This window comes from Oncorhynchus gorbuscha, linkage group LG02 (genome assembly GCF_021184085.1).
Source record: "Oncorhynchus gorbuscha isolate QuinsamMale2020 ecotype Even-year linkage group LG02, OgorEven_v1.0, whole genome shotgun sequence".
NCBI lineage: Eukaryota > Metazoa > Chordata > Actinopteri > Salmoniformes > Salmonidae > Oncorhynchus > Oncorhynchus gorbuscha.
In genome coordinates this window covers 105,615,573-105,625,572 of record NC_060174.1, presented here as the reverse complement: position 1 = coordinate 105,625,572, position 10,000 = coordinate 105,615,573, and the positions used below count along the sequence as shown (strand labels likewise).

The 10,000-nt window shown below is 52.3% G+C and overlaps 1 pseudogene; it reads right to left on the bottom strand.

Moving 5' to 3' along the window:
• Positions 1-10,000, bottom strand: part of LOC123990890 — a 48,962-nt pseudogene that overhangs the window by 27,360 nt on the left and 11,602 nt on the right.

Sequence of the window (10,000 nt, the reverse complement as noted above, 5' to 3'; positions counted from 1 at the left end):
GGGAGACGAGAGAGAGGGAGGGAGGGTGACGAGAGAGATGGAGGGAGGGTGACGAGAGAGATGGAGGGAGGGTGACGAGAGAGATGGAGGGAGGGTGACGAGAGAGATGGAGGGAGGGTGACGAGAGAGAGGGAGGGAGGGTGACGAGAGAGAGGGAGGGAGGGTGACGAGAGAGAGGGAGGGAGGGTGACGAGAGAGAGGGAGGGAGGGTGACGAGAGAGAGGGAGGGAGGGAGGTTGACGGGAGGGAGGTTGACGGGAGGGAGGTTGACGGGAGGGAGGTTGACGGGAGGGAGGTTGACGGGAGGGAGGTTGACGGGAGGGGGAGGTTGACGGGAGGGAGGTTGACGGGAGGGAGGGTGACGGGAGGGAGGGTGGCCACGGGAGGGAGGGAGGGAGGGAGAGAGGGAGGGAGGGAGAGAGGGAGAGAGGGAGAGAGGGAGGGAGGGAGAGAGGGAGAGAGGGAGGGAGAGAGGGAGGGAGAGAGGAGAGAGGGTGAGAGGGAGGGAGGGAGAGAGGGAGGGAGAGAGGGAGGGAGAGAGGGAGGGAGAGAGGGAGGGAGAGAGAGGGAGGGAGGGAGAGAGGGAGGGAGAGAGGGAGGGAGGGAGAGAGGGAGGGAGAGAGGGAGGGAGGGAGAGAGGAGGAGAGAGGGAGACGTGCAACGTTTTGGTTATTATCACTCTCTCTATTGAAGTGTAATTCCACCAGAGTTGACATTTGGGTTGTAATTATGTTGTAATTTAGTAATGACCTACATGCATATCCTTTCACAACACAGTGAGGTACTGTTCAAGTAGCTACTCACAATGTCGTCCTCGTAGTCAACGTCAGGGTCGGAAGGCGGCGTGCTGTACTGTTTCCTCTCCAGCCTCATCTGCAGCTGGCGCACCTGGCTTCTCAGCACCTCCACTTCCTGTTTATACCCCGCCTCCATCTGCCTGAGGCGCTGCTGCACGGCGTCCACAGGTACCGGCAGACCATCATCATCCAGGTAGGATGGGTGGGGCTGGGGGGAGGCTGAGGAGCAAGGGGATGCTGGGAGGAGTTGGCAGGTTGAAAAGGTTGGGGGTGAGCTGGTGGTGGTTGGGCCCATGATGGCAGCGTAGCCCGAGCTGCTTCTGACTGCAGAGAGCCAGCTGGACCCTGACTTGACAGGGCTGGAACTGACTGGGGCTGGAGCCGAGGAGCGAACCCTTTCTCCCTCTCCCTTCGGCCGTACTGCCAACCCCCGTTAGGCACGGCCATGCCCTGGGTGCGCAGTAGCTTGCCAGCCAGGCGTCGGCTCTGGTAGGCCGTGGGCTGGAGGGCACGACAGAAGCCTGACGAGAGGTTGGCTGAGAGGCCAGAGTGGCTGGCCGCAGTGCTGCAGGCAGAATGGACCATGCCCTGGACACTGTCCCAGTGAGAGCCCAGCAGAGACAGCTCCTCACCGACACGCAGTTGGTTCTGGGAGACCGGGCGTCGCAATGCCACAGCCTGGCTGTTGTCAACAGGGGGCACTGTGGAGGCGGAGGATGCTGCTTCTTTTGATGTTGGGACTGCTACCACACACTCTCTCAGAGGCACTAAGTTTCTACCACTCATACTCTCGGTCCTCTTCCCCTCTCTCTCTCCCTGGGTCTCGGGTAAGGCCCATTCTGTGGCTTTGGGCTGGCCTAGACTTTCCCTGATTCTAGGGGGCAGCGTTGGTGGGACCTCTGCTTCGTCCGTGATCGTCTCGGTGGAGTCCTCCATGGCCGTAGGAACGTGGGAACTAGCTGCTCGAGTGCCAGCAGCTCTGCAGAAGCGGAGGGGCGTTCTGGAGGCCGTTGGGGATAGGCCCGTTAAGAACGGCTGCCGGTAGCGGGCCCTTCCAGGCAGGTGGTGATGGTATATAGGCGGGATGGGTAGTGACTGAGGCAGTCCTGGAGTGACTGTCAGCCGTCTGATGTGAAAGTCGTTGGGGAGGAACTGGGGGGTTAGTGGTCTGGGAGAGGGCCTGGTGGAGGAGGGGTGTGAGCAGGGGAGAGGGGGAAGTGGGGGTTGCCCTGCTCCAGAGCGATGGGGGGGAGGGGCTGGGTGGTGAGACAGATCTCCTCTCTCATCTCCGCTTCCTCGAAGCCCTCTTCCCTCTGCTCCATCTCCACGGGTGTGGTAGGAGGAGTCTGAGTGACAGGCTCCACCTCCGAGTCGTCGCTTTCTAATCCCGTGTCAGGGCTGACGTCCTCGGGGCTGTCGGGTGCGGCCCCTCCTCCTACAGAAGCCATAGGCTCCAGGCCATGGGCAGTACGGCCCTCCTGACAGTGCTTGTTGAGGTTGGGGTCGCTGGAGGTGCGGGTGAGGGCCACTCCGTTCTCAAAGGCAGACACCAGGTTGTCCATGGAGCGAGTCTTAGGAAGCCTGCACAGAGGGGTATAAATACAAATCTCAAATTAATGAAAGTGGTGGAGCTTCATTAAATCAGGTGAGCTTCCCTTCTGTACCACTAGAGGGCAGGCAGGTGAGCTTCCCTTCTGTAACCACTAGAGGGCAGGCAGGTGAGCTTCCCTTCTGTACCACTAGAGGGCAGGCAGGTGACCTTCCCTGCTGTAACCACTAGAGGGCAGGCAGGTGAGCTTCCCTTCTGTACCACTAGAGGGCAGGCAGGTGACCTTCCCTGCTGTAACCACTAGAGGGCAGGCAGGTGAGCTTCCCTTCTGTACCACTAGAGGGCAGGCAGCTGAGCCTCCCTTCTGTACCAGTACCGAGTCCGTGTGCGGGGGTACAGGTTAGTTGAGGTAATATGTACATGTAGGTAGGGGTGAAGTGACTATGCACAGATAATAAACAGCGAGTAGCAGCAGTGTACTAAACAAATAGAGTGTCAATGTAAATAGTCTGGGTGGCCATTTGGCTCATTGTTTAACAGTCTTATGGTTGAGGAGCCTTTTCTAAAAACACTAGAGCTGTAGATACAGAGCCCCACATGCAGTTTTCACCATGAGCCTGTTCATCTTGATTTACCCCCACTGGGAGTAAATCCTTTAATCAATAACTCAAATAAATCATTGAAAAGACAAGAGCTCAAGAGATACAAGGAGATATAATTAAGTCAATGGTTTTACAAATACACTAAGAGACAGAGAGAAGAATAGAGTGAGTGGACAGAGAGAGAAGAATAGAGAGAGTGGACAGAGAGAGAAGAATAGAGAGAGTGGACAGAGAGAGAAGAATAGAGAGAGTGGACAGAGAGAGAAGAATAGAGAGAGTGGACAGAGAGAGAAGAATAGAGAGAGTGGACAGAGAGAGAAGAATAGAGAGAGTGGACAGAGAGAGAAGAATAGAGAGAGTGGACAGAGAGAGAAGAATAGAGAGAGTGGACAGAGAGAGAAGAATAGAGAGAGTGGACAGAGAGAGAAGAATAGAGAGAGTGGACAGAGAGAGAAGAATAGAGAGAGTGGACAGAGAGAAGAATAGAGAGAGTGGACAGAGAGAGAAGAATAGAGAGTGGACAGAGAGAGAAGAATAGAGAGAGTGGACAGAGAGAGAAGAATAGAGAGTGGACAGAGAGAGAAGAATAGAGAGAGTGGACAGAGAGAGAAGAATAGAGAGAGAGTGGACAGAGAGAGAAGAATAGAGAGAGTGGACAGAGAGAGAAGAATAGAGAGAGGGACAGAGAGAGAAGAATAGAGAGAGTGGACAGAGAGAGAAGAATAGAGAGAGTGGACAGCCCACCTGTCCAGGGAACGTGAGGTGAGCTCGTCTCCCTGTATGCTGGGGGACAGGTAGAGCTCCATGGCGTCCTCGGCAGAGGTGCAGGGGAGGAGGTGGGTAGGGTAGACGGCCGTCCACAGCTGCAGGGCCCGGGTGTGGCACACCGGCTGCAACACCTGGACACAGGGGACAGGTAAGAGCAGAGGTCAGAGGTCAATAAAAACCACAAATAACATTTTGTCTCAGTAAAGCCATTTAAAATGTTGCTGATATACACTACATGGCCCAAAGTATGTGGACAGCCAATCAAATGAGTGGATTTGGCTATTTCAGCCACATCTGTTGCTGACAGGTGTATAAGAGCAAACATACAACCATGCAATCTCCATAGACAAACATTGGCATTAGAATGGCCTGTACAGAAGAGCTTAGTGATTTTCAACGTGGCACCGTCACAGGATGCCACCTTTCCACCTAGTCAGTTCGTCAAATTTCTGCCCTGATAGAGCTTCCCCGGTCAACTGCTGTTATTGTGAAGACGGAAACGTTTAGGAGCAACAACGGCTACGCCGCGAAGTGGTAGGCCACACAAGCTCACAAACGTGACCGCCAAGCGTTGAAGCGCGCAAAAATCGCTTCATGAAATGGGTTTACATGGCCGAGCAGCCGGCCATAGGGGTGTAAAAGCTCGCCGCCATTGGACTCTGGAGCAGTGGAAACGCGTTCTCTGGAGTGATGAATCACGCTTCACCATCTGGCATCTGGGTTTGGCGGATGCCGGGAGAACGTTACCTGCCCGAATGCATAGTGCCAACTGTAAAGTTTGGTGGAGGAAGAATAATTCCACTGAAGGGAAATCTTAACGTTACAACATACAATGACATTCTAGAAGATTCTGTGCTTCCAACTTTGCGGCAACAGTTTGGGGAAAGGCCCTTTCCTGTTTCAGCATTACAATGCATCCGTATAATACATAATAATAAGAAATAAATAAGAATATATATGTGCTATTGGTGCTCATCCACTGAATATATAGGATGAGTACATCTTTCCTTCTTTAACCTTTAGCAGATAAGGGACGAGGGGTTATACTAAACTAAATGGAATTGTTTTAAAAAGGTCCCTTGAAGTATCATACATATATATTGTTTTGGGGTCCTCACTGCTACTAGGGGTCCTCCCTGCTACTAGGGGTCCTCCCTGCTACTAGGGGTCCTCACTGCTACTAGGGGTCCTCACTGCTACTAGGGGTCCTCACTGCTACTAGGGGTCCTCCCTGCTACTAGGGGTCCTCCCTGCTACTAGGGGTCCTCACTGCTACTAGGGGTCCTCACTGCTACTAGGGTCCTCACTGCTACTAGGGGTCCTCACTGCTACTAGGGTCCTCCCTGCTACTAGGGTCCTCCCTGCTACTAGGGGTCCTCACTGCTACTAGGGGTCCTCCCTGCTACTAGGGTCCTCACTGCTACTAGGGGTCCTCACTGCTACTAGGGTCCTCCCTGCTACTAGGGGTCCTCACTGCTACTAGGGTCCTCCCTGCTACTAGGGGTCCTCCCTGCTACTAGGGTCCTCCCTGCTACTAGGGGTCCTCACTGCTACTAGGGGTCCTCACTGCTACTAGGGTCCTCACTGCTACTAGGGGTCCTCCTGCTACTAGGGGTCCTCACTGCTACTAGGGGTCCTCACTGCTACTAGGGGTCCTCCCTGCTACTAGGGTCCTCCCTGCTACTAGGGGTCCTCCCTGCTACTAGGGGTCCTCACTGCTACTAGGGTCCTCACTGCTAGGGTCCTCCCTGCTACTAGGGGTCCTCCCTGCTACTAGGGGTCCTCACTGCTACTAGGGGTCCTCACTGCTACTAGGGTCCTCACTGCTACTAGGGGTCCTCCCTGCTACTAGGGTCCTCACTGCTACTAGGGTCCTCACTGCTACTAGGGTCCTCACTGCTACTAGGGGTCCTCCCTGCTACTAGGGGTCCTCCCTGCTACTAGGGGTCCTCACTGCTACTAGGGGTCCTCCCTGCTACTAGGGTCCTCACTGCTACTAGGGGTCCTCCCTGCTACTAGGGTCCTCCCTGCTACTAGGGTCCTCCCTGCTACTAGGGGTCCTCCCTGCTACTAGGGGTCCTCACTGCTACTAGGGGTCCTCACTGCTACTAGGGGTCCTCACTGCTACTAGGGGTCCTCACTGCTACTAGGGGTCCTCCCTGCTACTAGGGGTCCTCACTGCTACTAGGGGTCCTCCCTGCTACTAGGGGTCCTCACTGCTACTAGGGTCCTCACTGCTACTAGGGGTCCTCACTGCTACTAGGGGTCCTCACTGCTACTAGGGGTCCTCCCTGCTACTAGGGGTCCTCCCTGCTACTAGGGGTCCTCACTGCTACTAGGGGTCCTCACTGCTACTAGGGTCCTCACTGCTACTAGGGGTCCTCCCTGCTACTAGGGGTCCTCACTGCTACTAGGGGTCCTCACTGCTACTAGGGGTCCTCACTGCTACTAGGGTCCTCCCTGCTACTAGGGTCCTCACTGCTACTAGGGGTCCTCACTGCTACTAGGGGTCCTCACTGCTACTAGGGTCCTCCCCTGCTACTAGGGGTCCTCCCTGCTACTAGGGGTCCTCCCTGCTACTAGGGGTCCTCCCTGCTACTAGGGGTCCTCACTGCTACTAGGGGTCCTCACTGCTACTAGGGGTCCTCTCTGCTACTAGGGTCCTCCCTGCTACTAGGGGTCCTCACTGCTACTAGGGTCCTCACTGCTACTAGGGTCCTCACTGCTACTAGGGTCCTCACTGCTACTAGGGTCCTCACTGCTACTAGGGTCCTCCCTGCTACTAGGGGTCCTCACTGCTACTAGGGGTCCTCACTGCTACTAGGGGTCCTCACTGCTACTAGGGGTCCTCACTGCTACTAGGGGTCCTCACTGCTACTAGGGGTCCTCACTGCTACTAGGGGTCCTCACTGCTACTAGGGGTCCTCACTGCTACTAGGGGTCCTCCCTGCTACTAGGGGTCCTCCCTGCTACTAGGGGTCCTCCCTGCTACTAGGGGTCCTCCCTGCTACTAGGGGTCCTCACTGCTACTAGGGGTCCTCACTGCTATTAGGGGTCCTCACTGCTACTAGGGGTCCTCACTGCTACTAGGGGTCCTCCCTGCTACTAGGGGTCCTCACTGCTACTAGCCGATACAAACACAGAGTAACAGATTCACTACATGGAACAACAGAAGTTTGTTTCTGACGTGTCTGTCCTATATCTGAGAGATGAGAGAAAAAACAGGAAATATTTGTTATTAATATGTATTTAAACCCTTATTTTTTTTTGCTACTAAACATATATATCTCCATATATAATTCCATTCATGTTTTCAACTAGTACCGGGGGACCTTCAGAAGAGTCTTGTGAGGCCTGTTCGGCGTTCCTAGAGCAAAACGTGGTGGAGAGAGTCTCAACTTTCCACAGAGGGGTCATATTTTTTTGCTACTGTGACATGTGAAGCACACCTGATCCCTCTGTTAATAACCAGGAAGAGAGGAGAAAAGAGAGGAGAGAAGACAGGAGAGAAGAAGAGGAGAGGAGAAGAGAGGAAAGAAGAGAAGAGAGGAGAGGAGAAGAGAGGAAAGAAGAGAAGAGAGAAGAGAAGAGAGAAGAAGAAAGAAGAGGAGAGAAGAGAAGAGAGGAGAAGAGAGGAAAGAAGAGAAGAGAGGAAAGAAGAGAAGAGAAGAGAGGAGAAGAGAGGAAAGAAGAGAAGAGAGGAAAGAAGAGAGGAAAGAAGAGAAGAGAAGAGAAGAGAGGAGAAGAGAGGAGAAGAGAGGAAAGAAGAGAAGAGAGGAGAGGAGAGGAGGAGAAGAGAGGAAAGAAGAGAAGAGAGGAAAGAAGAGAAGAGAAGAGAGGAGAGGAGGAGAAGAGAGGAAAGAAGAGAAGAGAAGAGAGGAGAAGAGAGGAAAGAAGAGAGGAAAGAAGAGAAGAGAAGAGAGGAGAAGAGAGGAAAGAAGAGAAGAGAAGAGAGGAGAGGAAAGAAGAGAAGAGAAGAGAGGAGAAGAGAGGAAAGAAGAGAAGAGAGGAGAGGAGGAGAAGAGAGGAAAGAAGAGAAGAGAAGAGAGGAAAGAAGAGAAGAGAAGAGAGGAGAAGAGAGGAAAGAAGAGAAGAGAGGAGAGGAGAGGAGAGGAAAGAAGAGAAGAGAGGAGAGGAGGAGAAGAGAGGAAAGAAGAGAAGAGAAGAGAGGAGAGGAGAGGAGGAGAAGAGAGGAGAGAAGAGAGAGAGGAGAAGAGAAGAGAGAAGAGAGAGAGGAGAAGAGAAGAGAGAGGAGAAGAGAAGAGAGGAGAAGACAGGAGAGAGAGGAGAAGAGAAGAGGAGAGAGAGGAGAAGAGAGGAGGAGAAGAGAGGAAAGAAGAGAAGAGAAGAGAGGAGAAGAGAGGAAAGAAGAGAAGAGAGGAGAGGAGGAGAAGAGAGGAAAGAAGAGAAGAGAGAGGAGAGGAAAGAAGAGAAGAGAAGAGAAGAGAGGAAAGAAGAGAAGAGAGGAGAGGAGGAGAAGAGGAAAGAAGAGAAGAGAGAGGAGAGGAAAGAAGAGAAGAGAGGAGAGGAGAGGAGAGGAAAGAAGAGAAGAGAGGAGAGGAGGAGAAGAGAGGAAAGAAGAGAAGAGAAGAGAGGAGAAGAGAGGAAAGAAGAGAAGAGAGGAGAGGAGGAGAAGAGAGGAGAGGAGGAGAAGAGAGGAAAGAAGAGAAGAGAAGAGAGGAGAGGAGAGGAGGAGAAGAGAGGAGAGAAGAGAGAGAGGAGAAGAGAAGAGAGAAGAGAGAGAGGAGAAGAGAGAGGAGAAGAGAAGAGAGAGAGGAGAAGAGAAGACAGGAGAGAGAGGAGAAGAGAAGAGGAGAGAGAGGAGAAGAGAAGAGAAGAGAAGAGAGGAGAGGAGAGAGAGGAGAAGAGAAGAAGTGAGGAGAAGTGAGGAGAAGACAGGAGAAGAGAGGGGAGAAGAGAGGGGAGAAGAGAGAAGAGAGGAAAGAAGAGAAGAGAGGAAAGAAGAGAAGAGAGAAGAGGAGGAGAGGAGAGGAGACAGTAGTGGGTACCATATCATGCCCGGGGATAAAGAGGAAGTTCTGGAAGTTCTTGTTGCCGGAGCGGAGCAGAGACCAGACGGAGCAGGTGCGGTTGTGGATGTTGCGGACCTCTCTCTCCCTTCGTTGTTACACAGGAACGTCCCGTACAGACACGAGTACGTGTGCTGCACCAGCTTGACCTGGGGTAGAGGAACAAATGCACACGTTAGGCCTTTACACATTCCTTAATATATACAGTACACTCCTAAACTACTACACAGTCACAGTACGCTCCTAAACTACTACACAGCCACAGTACCCTCCTAAACTACTACACAGTCACAGTACGCTCCTAAACTACTACACAGTACCCTCCTAAACTACTACACAGTAACAGTACCCTCCTAAACTACTACACAGTCACAGTACGCTCCTAAACTACTACACAGTCACAGTACCCTCCTAAACTACTACACAGTCACAGTACCCTCCTAAACTACTACACAGTCACAGTACCCTCCTAAACTACTACACAGTCACAGTACCCTCCTAAACTACTACACAGTCACAGTACGCTCCTAAACTACTACACAGTCACAGTACCCTCCTAAACTACTACACAGTCACAGTACCCTCCTAAACTACTACACAGTCACAGTACCCTCCTAAACAACTACACAGTCACAGTACCCTCCTAAACTACAACACAGTCACAGTACGCTCCTAAACTACTACACAGTACGCTCCTAAACTACTACACAGTACCCTCCTAAACTACTACACAGTACGCTCCTAAACTACTACACAGTACCCTCCTAAACTACAACACAGTCACAGTACGCTCCTAAACTACTACACAGTACGCTCCTAAACTACTACACAGTAACAGTACGCTCCTAAACTACTACACAGTACCCTCCTAAACTACAACACAGTCACAGTACGCTCTAAACTACTACACAGTACGCTCCTAAACTACTACACAGTACCCTCCTAAACTACAACACAGTAACAGTACGCTCCTAAACTACTACACAGTCACAGTACTCTCCTAAACTACTACACAGTAACAGTACCCTCCTAAACTACTACACAGTACCCTCCTAAACTACTACACAGTAACAGTACCCTCCTAAACTACTACACAGTAACAGTACCCTCCTAAACTACTACACAGTAACAGTACGCTCCTAAACTACTACACAGTCACAGTACCCTCCTAAACTACTACACAGTCACAGTACCCTCATAAACTACTACACAGTACCCTCCTAAACTACTACACAGTAACAGTACCCTCCTAAA